The following is a 13,486-nucleotide window of genomic DNA, read 5'->3' on the forward strand; positions in this document are numbered from 1 at the left end:
TAAATAGTAGGCTACAGGAATGTATCAGTGACCTGGAGAATAGAGTAAGAGTCAGGCTGAACAGGTGAGAAACAAACACTACATCATGAGAATAGATTTAGAGAGCTCAGTGACTCCATCAGGCATGATAACATTCCCATTACAGGGATATAAGAAAAAAAAGAAGAGAGAAAGGAGTGCAGAAAATGTAGCTGAGCAAATAATAGCTTCCCAAAATGAAGAAGGGAAACAGAATCAAGATTCAGGAGGCACAGAGAGCCCCCAACAAATTCAACCCAAGGAGGTCCACATCAAGACATATAGTAATTAAAATTGCAAAAAAAAAAAATAGTGAAGGAAAGAAATTTAAAGGTTGCAAGAGAAAAGAAGATGCTTATATACAAAGGAAACTCTGTAAGACTCTCAGCTGTGGCAGAATGGATTAAAAAAACAAACAAGACCTATCTCTATGCTGCCTACAAGAAGCTCTTTTTAGATCTAAAGACACCTGCAGATTGAAAGTGATGAAATGGAGAAACATTTATCTTGTAAATGGATATCAAAAGAAAGCCAGAATAGCAACATTTATACTGGACAACAGCCCAATAAAAACAAAGTCTATAAAAAAGACAAAGAGGGACACTATATAATCATGAATGGGACAATCCAACAAGAAGATGTAATAATTATAAATATATGTACCCAACATGAAAGCACCCAAATATAGAATACAGTTAATAAAAAACATAAAGGAACTAATCAACAGTAATACAATAATCGTAGGGGACTTTAACAACCCATTTACATTGATAGACAGATGATCTAAACAGAAAATCAACAAGGAAACAGTGGCTTTGAATGACACACTGGGCAGGTGAATTTAACAGATATATTCAGAACATTCAATCCTAAAACAGCAGAATATACATTCTTTTCAAGTGCACATGGAACATTCTCCAGAATAGATCACATATTAGGCCACAAAACAAGTCTCAACAACTCAAAAATATTGATGCATCTTTTTTTATTACAATTCTGTGAAACTAGAAATCAACCACAAGACAAAATATGGAAAGACCACAAAATACATGGAGGTTAAATAACATGCTACTAAATAATGAATGGGTCAACCAAGAAATCAAAGAATAATCAAAAAGTACATGGAAATAAATAAAAATGAAAACACAATAGTCCAAAACCTTTGGGATGCTGCCAAAGTTGTAATAGGAAGGAAGTTTCTTGCAACACAGGCCTACCTCAAATGCAAGAAAAATTTCAAATAAACAATCTAACTTTACACCTAAAGGAGCTAGAAAAATAATAACAAACAAAACCCAAAATCAGCAGAAGGAAGGAAATAATAAAGCTTAGAGCAGAAACAAATGATATAGAAATGAAAGGAAAAAAAAGGAAGAAGAGATCAATGAAACTAGGGGCTGGTTCTTTGAAAAGATCAAAAAAAATGATAAGCCTCTAGCCAAAATCATCATCAAAATGAGAGAGAAAAAGAGAGAGAGAACTGAAACAAAATCACAAATGAAATAGGAGAAATAACATCCAACACCACAGAAATACAAACAATTGTAAGAGAATATTATGAAAAGCCACAGGACAACAAATTAGACAATCTAGAAGAAATGAATTCCTAGAAACATATAAACTGGCAAAACTGAAACAGAAAGAAATAGAAAATTTGAACAGACCAATTACCAGGAAGGAGATTGATTCAGTAATCAACCAATTTTTTTGCCACCAACAAACAGAAGTCCAGGACCAGAGAGCTTCACAGGAAAATTCTACCAAAAATTTAAAGAAGAGTTAATACCTTTTCTACCCAAACTATTCCAAAAAATAGGAAACGAAAGAAAACATACAAATTCATTCTATGAGGCCAGTATCACCCTGATATCAAAACCAGTCAAAGACACTATAAAAAAAAGATAACTACAGGTCAATATCTCTAATGAACATACATGCAAAACTCAACAAAATACAAGCAAACCAAATCCAACAAGACATTAATAAAACCATTCACCATGATCAAGTAAGATTTATCCTGGGATGTAAAGTTAATTCACTATTTACAAGTCAATCAATGTGATACATCACACAATAAGAGAAAGGATAAAACCACATGATCCTTTCAATAAATACAGAAAAAGCATTTGACAAAGTACAACATCCACTCATGATAAAAGCCCTCAACAAAGAAGGTTTCAAAGGAGCATACCTCAAATAATAAAGGTGACATATTGAAAACCCACAGCAAACGTCATACTCAACGGGGGAAAACAGAGCTTTCTCCCTAAAGTTAGGAACAAGATAAAGATGTCCACTCTCACTACTTTTATTCAACATAGTATTGGAAGTCCTTGGGGTGCCTGAATGGTTCAGTCGGTTCAACATTGAACTCTTGATTTTGTCTCCGGTTATGATCTCAGTTTGTGAGATTGAGCCCTGCATCCGGCTCTGCCCTGACAGCACAGGGCCTTCTTGGGTTTCACTCTACCTCTCTCTCTGCCTCTCTCTCTCTAAAAATAAATAAATAAACTTAAAAAAACAGTTCTGGAATTCCTAGCCATAAGAATCAAACAAGAAGAAGAAATAAAAGGCATCAAATTGGTGAGGAAGTAAAACTTACACTATTTGCAGGTGACATGATACTATATATAGAAAACTCTAAAAACTCCAGCAAAAAAATGCTAGAACCGGGACGCCTGGGTGGTTCAGTTGGTTAAGCATCCAACTCTTGGTTTTGGCTCAGGTCATGATCTTATGATTCGTGAGTTTGAGCCCTGCATCAGGCTCTGAGCTGACAGTGCAGAGCTTGCTTGGGATTTTTTCTCCCTCTCCCTCTCTCTCTGCTCTTCTCTCTTTCTCTCTGTCTCTCTCTCAAAATAAATAAATAAACTTAAAAAAAACCTGCTAGAACTGATAAATGAATTCAGTACAGATGCAGGTTTCAAAATCAATGTGCAGAAATCTGTTGCATTTCTATACATCAGTAATGAAGCAGTAGAAAGAGAAATTAAGAAATCAATCTCATTTACAATTGCACCCAAAATAGTAAGAAAGCTAGAAATAAACCTAACCAAAGAGGTGAAAGACCTGTACACTCAAAACTATAAAGCATTGATGAAATAAATTGAAGATGATGCAAAGAAATGGAAAGACATGCCATGTCCATGGATGGAAAGAATAATTATTCTTAAAATGTCTATACTACTCAAAGCACTCTGCACATTTAATACAATCCCTATGAAAATAACAACAGCATTTTTTTAAGAACTAGACCAAACAATCCCAAAATTTATTTTTTATGTTTGTTTATTTACGTTTTCCCATTATCTTTCTTTTTTTATTTAATGTTTTATTTATTTATTTATTTTTTATTTTTTAATTTTATTTTTTAAATTTATATCCAAGTTAGTTAGCATATAGTGCAACCATGATTTCAGGAGTGATTCCTTAATGTCCCTTACCCATTTAGCCCATTCCCCCTCCCACAACCCCTCAAGTAACTCTGTTTGTTCTCCGTATTTAAGTCTCTTATGTTTTGTCCCTCTCCCTGTTTTTATATTATTTTTGCTTCCCTTCCCTAATGTTCATCTGTTTTGTATCTTAAAGTCCTCATATGAGTGAAGTCATAAGGTATTTGTCTTCCTCTGACTGACTTAATTTCACTTAGCATAATACCCTCCAGTTCCATCCACATAGTTGCAAATGGCAAGATTTCATTCTTTTTGATTGCCGAGTAATACTCCATTGTGTGTGTGTGTGTGTGTGTGTGTGTGTGTATGTATGTATGTATATATATATATATATATATATATATATATATATATCACATCTTCTTTATCCATTCATCCATCAATGGACATTTGGGCTCTTGCATACTTTGGCTATTGTTGATAGTGCTGCTATAAACATTGGGGTGCATGTGCCCCTTTGAAACAGCACACCTGTATCCCTTGGATAAGTACCTAGTAGTGCAACTGCTGGGTCATAAGATAGTTCTATTTTTAATTTTTTGAGGAACCTCCATACTGTTTTCCAGTGTGGCTGCATCAATTTGCATTCCCACCAACAATGCAAAAGAGATCCTCTTTCTCTGCATCCTCACCAACATCTGTTGTTGCCTGAGTTGTTAATGTTAGCCATTCTGACAGGTGTGAGGTTGCATCTCATTGTGGTTTTGACTTGTATTTCCTTGATGATGAGGATGTTGAGCATTTTTTCATGTGTCGGTTGGCCATCTGGACGTCCTCTTTGGAGAAGTATGTATTCATGTCTTTTGTCCATTTCTTCACTGGATTGTTTGTTTTTTTTTTTTTGGGGGGGGTGTTAAGTTTGATAAGTTCTTTACAGATTTTGGATTCTAACCCTTTATCTGATATGTCATTTGCAAATATCTTCTCGCATTCCATCAGTTACCTTTCAGTTTTGCTGATGGTTTCCTTCGCTGTGTAGAAGTTTTTTATTTTAATGAGGTCCCAGTGGTTCATTTTTACTTTTGTTTCCTTGCCTCCAGCACGTGTTGAGTAAAAATTTGCTGTGGCCAAGGTCAAAAAGGTTTTTGCCTGCTTTCTCCTTGAGGATTTTGATGGTTTCCTGTCTTATGTTTAGGTCTTTCATCCATTTTGAGTTTATTTTTTTGTGTATGGTGTAAGAAAGTGGTCCAGGTTAATTTTTCTGCATGTCGTTGTCCAGTTTTCCCAGCACCATTTGCTGAAGAGACTGTCTTTATTCCATTCGATATTCTTTCCTGCTTTGTCAAAGATTAGTTGGCCATATGGTTGTGGGTCCATTTTGGGTTCTCTATTCTGTTCCATTGATCTGAGTGTCTGTTTTTGTTTTAGTACCATACTGTCTTGATGATTATAGCTTTGTAGAATAGCTTGAAGTCTGGGATTGTGATGCCTCCTGCTTTGATTTTCTTTTTCAAGATTGTTTTGGCCATTCGGGGTCTTTTCTTGTTCCATACAAATTTTAGAATTGTTTGTTCCAGCTCTGTGAAGAATGCTGGTGTTATTTTGATAGGTATTGCATTTAATATGTAGATTGCTTTGGGTAGTATTGGCATTTTAACAATATTTGTTCTTCCTATCCAGGATCATGGAATCTTTCTCCATTTTTTTGTGTCTTCTTCAATTCCTTTCATAAGCTTTCTATAGTTTTCAGTGTATAGATTTTTCACCTCTTTGGTTAGATTTATTCCTAGGTATTTTATGGGTTTTGGTGAAACTGTAAATGGGATCAATTCCTTGATTTCTCTTTCTGTTGCTTCATTGTTAGTATATAGGAATGCAACCAATTTCTGTGTAATGATTTTATATCCTGCAATTTTGCTGAATTCATGGATCAGAGCTAGCAGTTTTTTGGTGGAATCTTTTTGGTTTTCCATATAGAGTATCATGTCATCTGTGAAGAGTGAAATTTTGACCTCCTCCTGGCCGATCTGGATGCCTTTTGTTTCTTTGTGTTGTCTGATTGCTGAGGCTAAGACTTCCAATACTATGTTGAATAACAGGGGTGAGAGTAGACATACCTGTCTTGTTCCTGTCCTTAGGGGGAAAGCTCTCAGTTTTTCCCCATTGAGGATGATATTAGCATTGGGTCTTTCATATATGGCTTTTATGATATCGAGGCATGATCCTTCTATCCCTACTTTCTTGAGGGTTTTTATCAAGAAAGGATGCTGTACTTTGTCAAGTGCTTTCTCTGCATCTATTGAGAGGAACGTGTGGTTCTTGTCCTTTCTTTTAGTGATGTGAATAATCACATTGATTGCTTTGCAGATATTGAACCAGCCCTGCCCCCCCAGGTATAAATCCCACTTGGTCATGTGAATAATTCTTTTAATGTATTGTTGGATCATATTGGCTAATATCTTGTTGAGGATTTTTGCATCCATGTTCATCAGGGAAATTGGTCTATAGTTCTTCTTTTTAGTGGGGTCTTTGTCGATTTGGGGATCAAGGTAATGCTGGCATCATAGGAAGAGTTTGGAAGTTTTCCTTACATTTCTATTTTTTGGAACAGCTTCAAGAGAATAGGTGTTAACTCTTCCTTAAAGGTTTGGTAGAATTCCCCTGGAAAGCCATCTGGCCCTGACTCTTGTTCTGAGGGAGATTTTTGATTACTAATTCAATTTCTTTACTGGTTATGGGCCTGTTCAAATTTTCTATTTCTTCCTGTTTCAGTTTTGGTTGTTTATATGTTTCTAAGAATTTGTCCATTTCTTCCAGATTGCCCATTTTATTGGCATATAATTGCTTAAAATATTCTCTTATTATTGTTTTTATTTCTGCTGTGTTGGTTGTGATCTCTCCTCTTTCATTCTTGATTTTATTTATTTGGGTCCTTTCCTTTTTCTTTTTGATCAAACTGGCTAGTGGTTTATCAATTTTGTTAATTCTTTCAAGAACCAGCTTCTAGTTTCATTGATCTGTTCTACTGTTTTCGTGGTTTTGATAGCATTGATTTCTGCTCTAATATTTATTATTTCCTGTCTTCTGCTGGTTTTGGGTTTTATTTGCTGCTCTTTTTCCAGCTCCTTAAGGCATAAGGTTAGATTGTGTATCTGAGACCTTTCTTCCTTCTTTAGGAAGGACTGTATTACTATATACTTCCGTCTTATGACCGCTTTTGTTGAGTCCCAAAGGTTTTGGGCTGTGGTGTTATCATTTTCATTGACTTCCATATACTTTTTAATTTCCTCTTTAACTTCTTGGTTAGCCCATTCATTCTTTAGTAGGATGTCCTTCAGTCTCCAAGTATTTGTTACCTTTCCAAGTTTTTTCTTGTGGTTGATTTTGAGTTTTATAGCATTGTGGTCTGAAAATATGCACAGTATGATCTTAATTTTTTTGTACGTGTTGAGGGCTGATTTGTGTCCCAGTATGTGATCTATTCTGGAGAACATTCCATGTGCACTGGAGAAGAATGTATATTCCTCTGCTTCAGGATGAAATGTTCTGAATATATCTGTTAAGCCCATCTGGCCAGTGTGTCATTCAAAGCCATTATTTCCTTATTGATTTTCTGTTTAGATGATCTGCCCATTGCTGTAAGTGGGGTGTTGAAGTCCCCTACTATGATGGTATTATTATCAATAAGTTTCTTTATGTTTGTTATTAATTGATTTATATATTTGGGTGCTTCACATTTGGAGCATAAATGTTTACAATTGTTAGGTCTTCTTGATGGAAAAACCCCTTAATTATGATATAATGCCCTTCCTCATCTCTTGTCACAGTATTTATTTTAAAGTCTAGATTGTCTGATATAAGTATGGCTATTCCAGCTTTCTTTTGTCAACCATTAGCATGATAGATGATTCTCCATCCCCTTTCAATCTGAATGTGTGTTTAGATCTAAAGTGAGTCTCTTGTAAATAGCATATAGATGGATCTTGTTTTCTTATCCATTCTGTTACCCTATGTCTTTTGATTGGAGCATTTAGTCCATTGACATTTAGAGTGAGTACTGAAAGATATGAACTTATTACCATTATGTTTCTTGTAGAGTTGGAGTTTCTGGTAGTATTCTCTGGTCCTTTCTAGTCTTTGTTGCCCTTGATCTTTTTTCTTTTCTTTTTTTTGTCTTTTCTCCCCTCAGAGAATCCCCCTTATAATTTCTTGCAGGGCTGGTTTCATGGTCATGAACTCCTTTAATTTTTGTTTGTCTGGGAAACTTTTAATCTCTCCTTCTATTTTCAATGACAATCTTTCTGAATAAAGAATTCTTGGCTGCATATTTTTCTGATTCAGCATATTGAATATATCCTGCCACTCCTTTATGTCCTGCCAAGTTTCTGTGGATAGGTCTGCTGCAAACCTGATCTGTCTTCCCTTGTAGGTTAAGGACATTTTTTCCCCTTGCTCCTTTCATGATTCTTTCCTTGCCTGAGTATTTTGTGAATTTGACTATGATATACCTTGTTGAAGGTCGGTTTTTGTTGAATCTAATGGGGGTCTTCTGTGCTTTCTGGATTTTGATGTCAGTATCTTTCCCCACATTAGGAAAGTTTTGTGCTATGATTTGGTTACATAACCCTTCTATCCCTTTTTCTCTCTCTTCATCTTCTGGGACCCCTATGATTCTGATGTTGTTCCTTTTTAAGGAGTCACTGATTTCTCTAATTCTTAAATCATGCTCTTTTGCCTTAGTCTCTCTTTTTTTTTCTGCTTCATTATTCTCCATAAGTTTGTCCTCTATATCACTGATTCTCTTCTGCCACATCCATCCTTGCCACCATGGTATCTATTCGAGAATGCAGCTCAGTGACAACATTTTTTATTTCATCCTGACTACCTTTTACTTCTTTTATCTCCGTGGAAAGGAATTCTAATCTATTTTCAACCCTAGCTAGTATTCTTATTAATGTGATTCTAAATTCTGGTTCAGACATCTTACTTGTATCTGAGTTGATTAAGTCCCTGACTGTCATTTATTCCTGCTCTTTCTTTTGGGGTGAATTCCTTCATTTCATCACTTTGAAGGAAGAAAAGGAATTAATTAGGTAAAAAAATAAAATTAAAAAATTAAAAACAACACACACATACACAGAAATCAAATAAATAATGCTAGATCCTAGGTCTGTTTTGGTCTGGGTGTTGAACGGAGCTTGATAGATTAGAGGAAAAGAATGGGAAAAAGGAAAAAAGAAAAGAAAAAAGAGAAAAGAAAGAAAAGTGTTTGAAAATTTGAAAAAATGAATATAATGAAATAGAATAAAATGAAATGATGGAAGTAAAATAGAATTTGAAAAAATTACAAAAAAGTAAAAAATACAGTAGAAAAAAGGAAAATATTTTTAATAAAAATTGAAAATAAAAATAATTTTTTTCTTTCTGTATTCAAGAAAGAGAAAAGAAATAAAAAAGAACAAAAAATAAAATTGAATAGATTGACCAGTGAACAGACTGAAATAGGATTGAAATTACATCATTTCCCCTAGAAGTTAAACTATGAAGCACTTTATAGTCCATAAACTAATCAGGCAGAGAAATTTGTGGTGTTCCTGAAGAGCAAGGTTGGTCCAGTTGGGCAAGTCTTCATGTAACAACTCCGTTCTCCACGAGATGGCGCTGCTTAGCTTACTGGGGTGGACTGTTGTGGCACTTGTAAGTGTGTATGTGCATGCACGGGAGCGGTGAAAATGGTGTCACCCAGCTATCCAGTCTCTAGTATCGAAACTCTGTTCTCCCCCATCAGCAATCACAAGCCTGTCCTCTGTCTCTGGCTTCCATCTACTCTCCATTTTTACACCGTCTGTGACCAAGCCATCAGGATGCCAGGCGGCTTCTCCCTCCTGAGTTTTATCTCAGATGTTGCAGTGTTTCCCAACCCCTCACTTCTGAAGGACTGTGGCTTTGACCCATTCTGACCCTCTGTGGTAGGGTCTCATTGAGCAATGGCCACGTGCCAGCTGCACCCAGGAACGTTTGAGGGACCATGCTGCTGCTGATGCCCAGAGACTGTGGTTGGGTGCCAGTCCATCCCAGAAAATGTTCACATGATTGTGTGGCAACAGCATTTCAGGGATTATGGAAAATCACAACACACATCTGGTGCCAGCCTTCACCCTTAACATCCTTGCTCCAACACCAGTGGATATGGCCATTCTCCAAGGTATGCTGGGACCTTTGCCCATGGAGAAACCTCACCACCTCTACCAAATGTCCTCCCAGCAGGGGAAGCATCTCTCCCCATGTGGCCCAAAGACCCCACGAACTTCACTCTACTCCTGGGGAGTTTCCCTTCCCAGCAGAGCACTACCAGGTATTGAGCTGCAGAGTTTTAGACTCTGCGCTCCCTCTGTTTATAGAGTCTTAATGGAATTTAAACCCTCTCCTCTCTCCTTTTTCTTTTAGTTCAGTCCATGCGGCTGTTTCCGCTTTTCCACTTTGTCTCCAGCTGCTTTTGGGGGAGGGGTGCTTTTACCATACTCTCCCCTCCCCATCTCCAACCTCTCTCCACCAGCAAAAACAGCTCCCTGCCCTCTGCGTCTCCTCTCTCCCCCAGTTCTCCTCTCCTCACCGCATACCTGCTGAGTTCTGTGGTTCAGGTTGTGAAGATCACTGTGTTAATCCTTAAATCAGTTTTCTAGGTGTGTAGGATGGTTTAGTGTTGATCTGGCTATATTTCATGGATGCAAGACGCAAAAAACTTCCAGGCTGTTCAGCCATCTTGGCTCCTCCATCACAGTCCCAAGATTTATATGGAACCACAAGTTACCCAAGATAATGAAAGAGATTTTGAAAAAGCAAAGCAAAGCTGGAGGCATCACATTTCCATGCTTCAAGTTATGTTACAAAGCTGTAGTAATCAAAACAGTATGGTACTGGCACAAAAATAGATCAAAGGAACAGAATAGAGAACCTGAAAATAAACCCACAATTATATGATCAAGTAATCTTTCACAAAGCAGGAAAGAATATCCAATGGGAAAAAGAAAGTCTCTTCAACAAATTGTGTTGGGAAAACTGTACAGCTACATGCAAAAGAATGAAACTGGACCATTTTCTTATACCATACACAAAAATAAATTCAAAATGAATTAAGGACCTAAATGTGAGTTCTGAAACCATAAAAATCCTAGAAGAGTGCTCAGGCAGTAATGTCTCTGACATCTACCATAGCAACATTTTTCTAATATGTCTCCTAATTCAAGGGAGGATAATAATAGTCCAATAAACTATTGGGACTACATAAAAAAAAAGATTTAGCACAGCAAAGTAACAATAAAAAAAAAAAGCAACCTCCAGATGGCCAACAGATGCATGAAAAAAAATCATGTATTATCAGGGAAATACAAATCAAAACTACAATGAGATTATCACCTCACATCTGTCAGAATGGCTAACATGAAAAACACAAATAACAGGTGTTAGAGAGGATGTGGAGAAAAAGGAACCCTCTTGCACTGTTGGTGGGAGTGCAAACTGGTACAGCCACTCTGGAAAACAATATGAAGATTCCTTAGAAAATTAAAGATAGAACTACCCTATGATCCAGTAATCACACTACTGTGTATTTATCCCCCAAATACAAAAACCACTAATTCAAAGAGATACCTGCACTCCTATGCTTATTATAGCATTATTTACAATAGCCAGATTATGGAAGCCCAAGTGTCCATCCAAAACTGAATGACTGAAGATGTGGTATATACATACATATGTACACACACACACACACACACACATACATAATTACATACATACATATATATACATATACATAAACATAGTGGGCCATGTGTATGTATGTATATGTACGTATGTGTGTATGTATGTATATACGGATGTATACATAATGTAATATTATTCAACCATAAAAATAATGAAATCTTGCCATTTGCAATGACATAGATGGAGCTAGAGTATAATGCTAAGTGAAATAAGCCACTCAGAGAAGGACAAATACCATATGATTTCACTCATATGTGGAATTTAGAAACAAAACAAATGAGCAAAAGAAAAGAGAGAGAGAGAGAGAGAGAAAGGCAAACCAAGAAACAGATTCTTAACTTTATAGATTAAATTAATGATTACCGGGCCGGGGGGTGGATGGGGGAGATGGGTGAAATGGGTGATGGGGATTAAGGAATGCACTTGTTGTGATGAGCACTGGCTGATGTGAAATTGTTGAATCACAATATGTACACCTGAAACTAATATAACACTGTATGTTACCTGTGCTAAAATAAAAAATAAATTAAATTAAATCAAAATTGAAAATATGTGCTAATCAACTGTTTATGTTATCAAAAAAGCTTCCAATACAGCAGGCTACTAAAACTTAACTTTTGGGGAAGTTAAAAAGTTGTTACATGTGAATTTTTGACTGCAAGGGTTGACACCCCTAACCCCCTTGTTTGTGCTCAAGGGTCAACTGTACTCCTTAAAAAGAACAGGAATAAAGGAAATGAGTGACAGCCCCCAGGCAGTGTCTGTTCACTACCTGATATAGAAAGTGGGGCCCTACTGTCATTTCACTGAACCCCTCTTGTTCTACACAACGCTTCTATCTCTCATTTGTCTCATGCATCTCTCTGCTGAGCAATGCCAAACCTTCCTGATGAAGCACTGTTGGCTTGAGCCCCAACTCCAATCCTGAAGGAAAGAAGTGTGTTTAAAAACCTGGCACGCATAAAGAGTTCCTAACCACTACTTCCATCCGTAAAATCTGTTGCCAGGACATTCTTCATCTAACAAAAGTGTAGCCGTGAGAAAGACGCAATTGCTAATGTCTGGGGAGTAGGTACTGGATCCCAGATTATGAATTGGGTGTCTGATCAAGGCTGGAAACTTCAAATTTTATGTTTGAAAGTTCAGCAAAAAGGTTTGAGAGTTATCCAAATATTTACATCTTATAGTTTTTTGCTTTCTGTTTTTATTTTGTGGTGGTATATATTTTTTTGTAATTCTTGTTTTATTTGAGGAGCCAAACAATATACAACCGGTGTTACCATAGGCACCACACGTCTGTTTTTCCGTGTGCTAGAAGGCACTCTAGTGCTGGGGTCTATTTCTGGATTTATCCTGGAAGTCTGTAAACTAAATATTAAAATTCTTGATTCTCACCCTTTGCTATGCTAAGTGACAGCATTTACCAAGTGAAATATATGGATATGAAATAAGTATTATGGAGCCGTATATGGCTTACTATAACATGGCTTAAGCATATTGCCAGTTTCTGACTCCAAACGCCTCAAACCAACAGAAAAATCTCATTGTTGATTACGTTGTAAGGAGAGGGTTGGTCCTGTGATCCATTGCATGGATCAGAAAGTGTTGTCAATCTCTGGAAAATTTACAGTGTATGGTAGGATTATAGCCATAAGTTAGAAACATTTACATAAAGACAATGAGAACTGTATGAAGTTAACTCCAAAATTGAAGTGAATGGGGTTTTGCATAAAAATTACCAAAATGGGCCATTGTGAAATAAAAAGCCCAATGTTACTGTAACAATCAGAACACCAGACCACCATAGGAGAAAATGTGTCCAGCGGCCTACCGACCACCCTGACTTTTTTTCCTGAGTTTTTTTTTCTTTTTTCATTCCTGCAACAGACAAGCAAAGTTGGCTTCCAACCCTTGCAAATATCCATAATGGTCTAATGTGAGAATTTTTCTGATCTTCGCTTTGGAGGATATCTGATAGAGCTGCTATAGTGATGTACAAGCATCATAAATTACCCAAAGCATATTTTCTTGATTCAACAGAAGTGACCAGATAGGTGGCAAATTGATAATTGAAATGGGACACATTCCAAAAATTATAAAATATTTCTATATTGACTTATTTTTCAAAATTATACAAAATGCTGAAGAACCAAAGGATGTAACAGTGAAGAGATCTTTCTCTTACCTATCCCATAGGTCACCAGTTTTCTTTCTCCAGAAGCAACTCATATTAGCAATATCTTCGGAATGCCTCCAGAGATCGTCTATGTATGTTAGTTTCTGAATTCAGTAATCACATTGCCCCCATT

This window comes from Panthera tigris, chromosome F3 (assembly GCF_018350195.1).
Source record: "Panthera tigris isolate Pti1 chromosome F3, P.tigris_Pti1_mat1.1, whole genome shotgun sequence".
Lineage (NCBI taxonomy): Eukaryota > Metazoa > Chordata > Mammalia > Carnivora > Felidae > Panthera > Panthera tigris.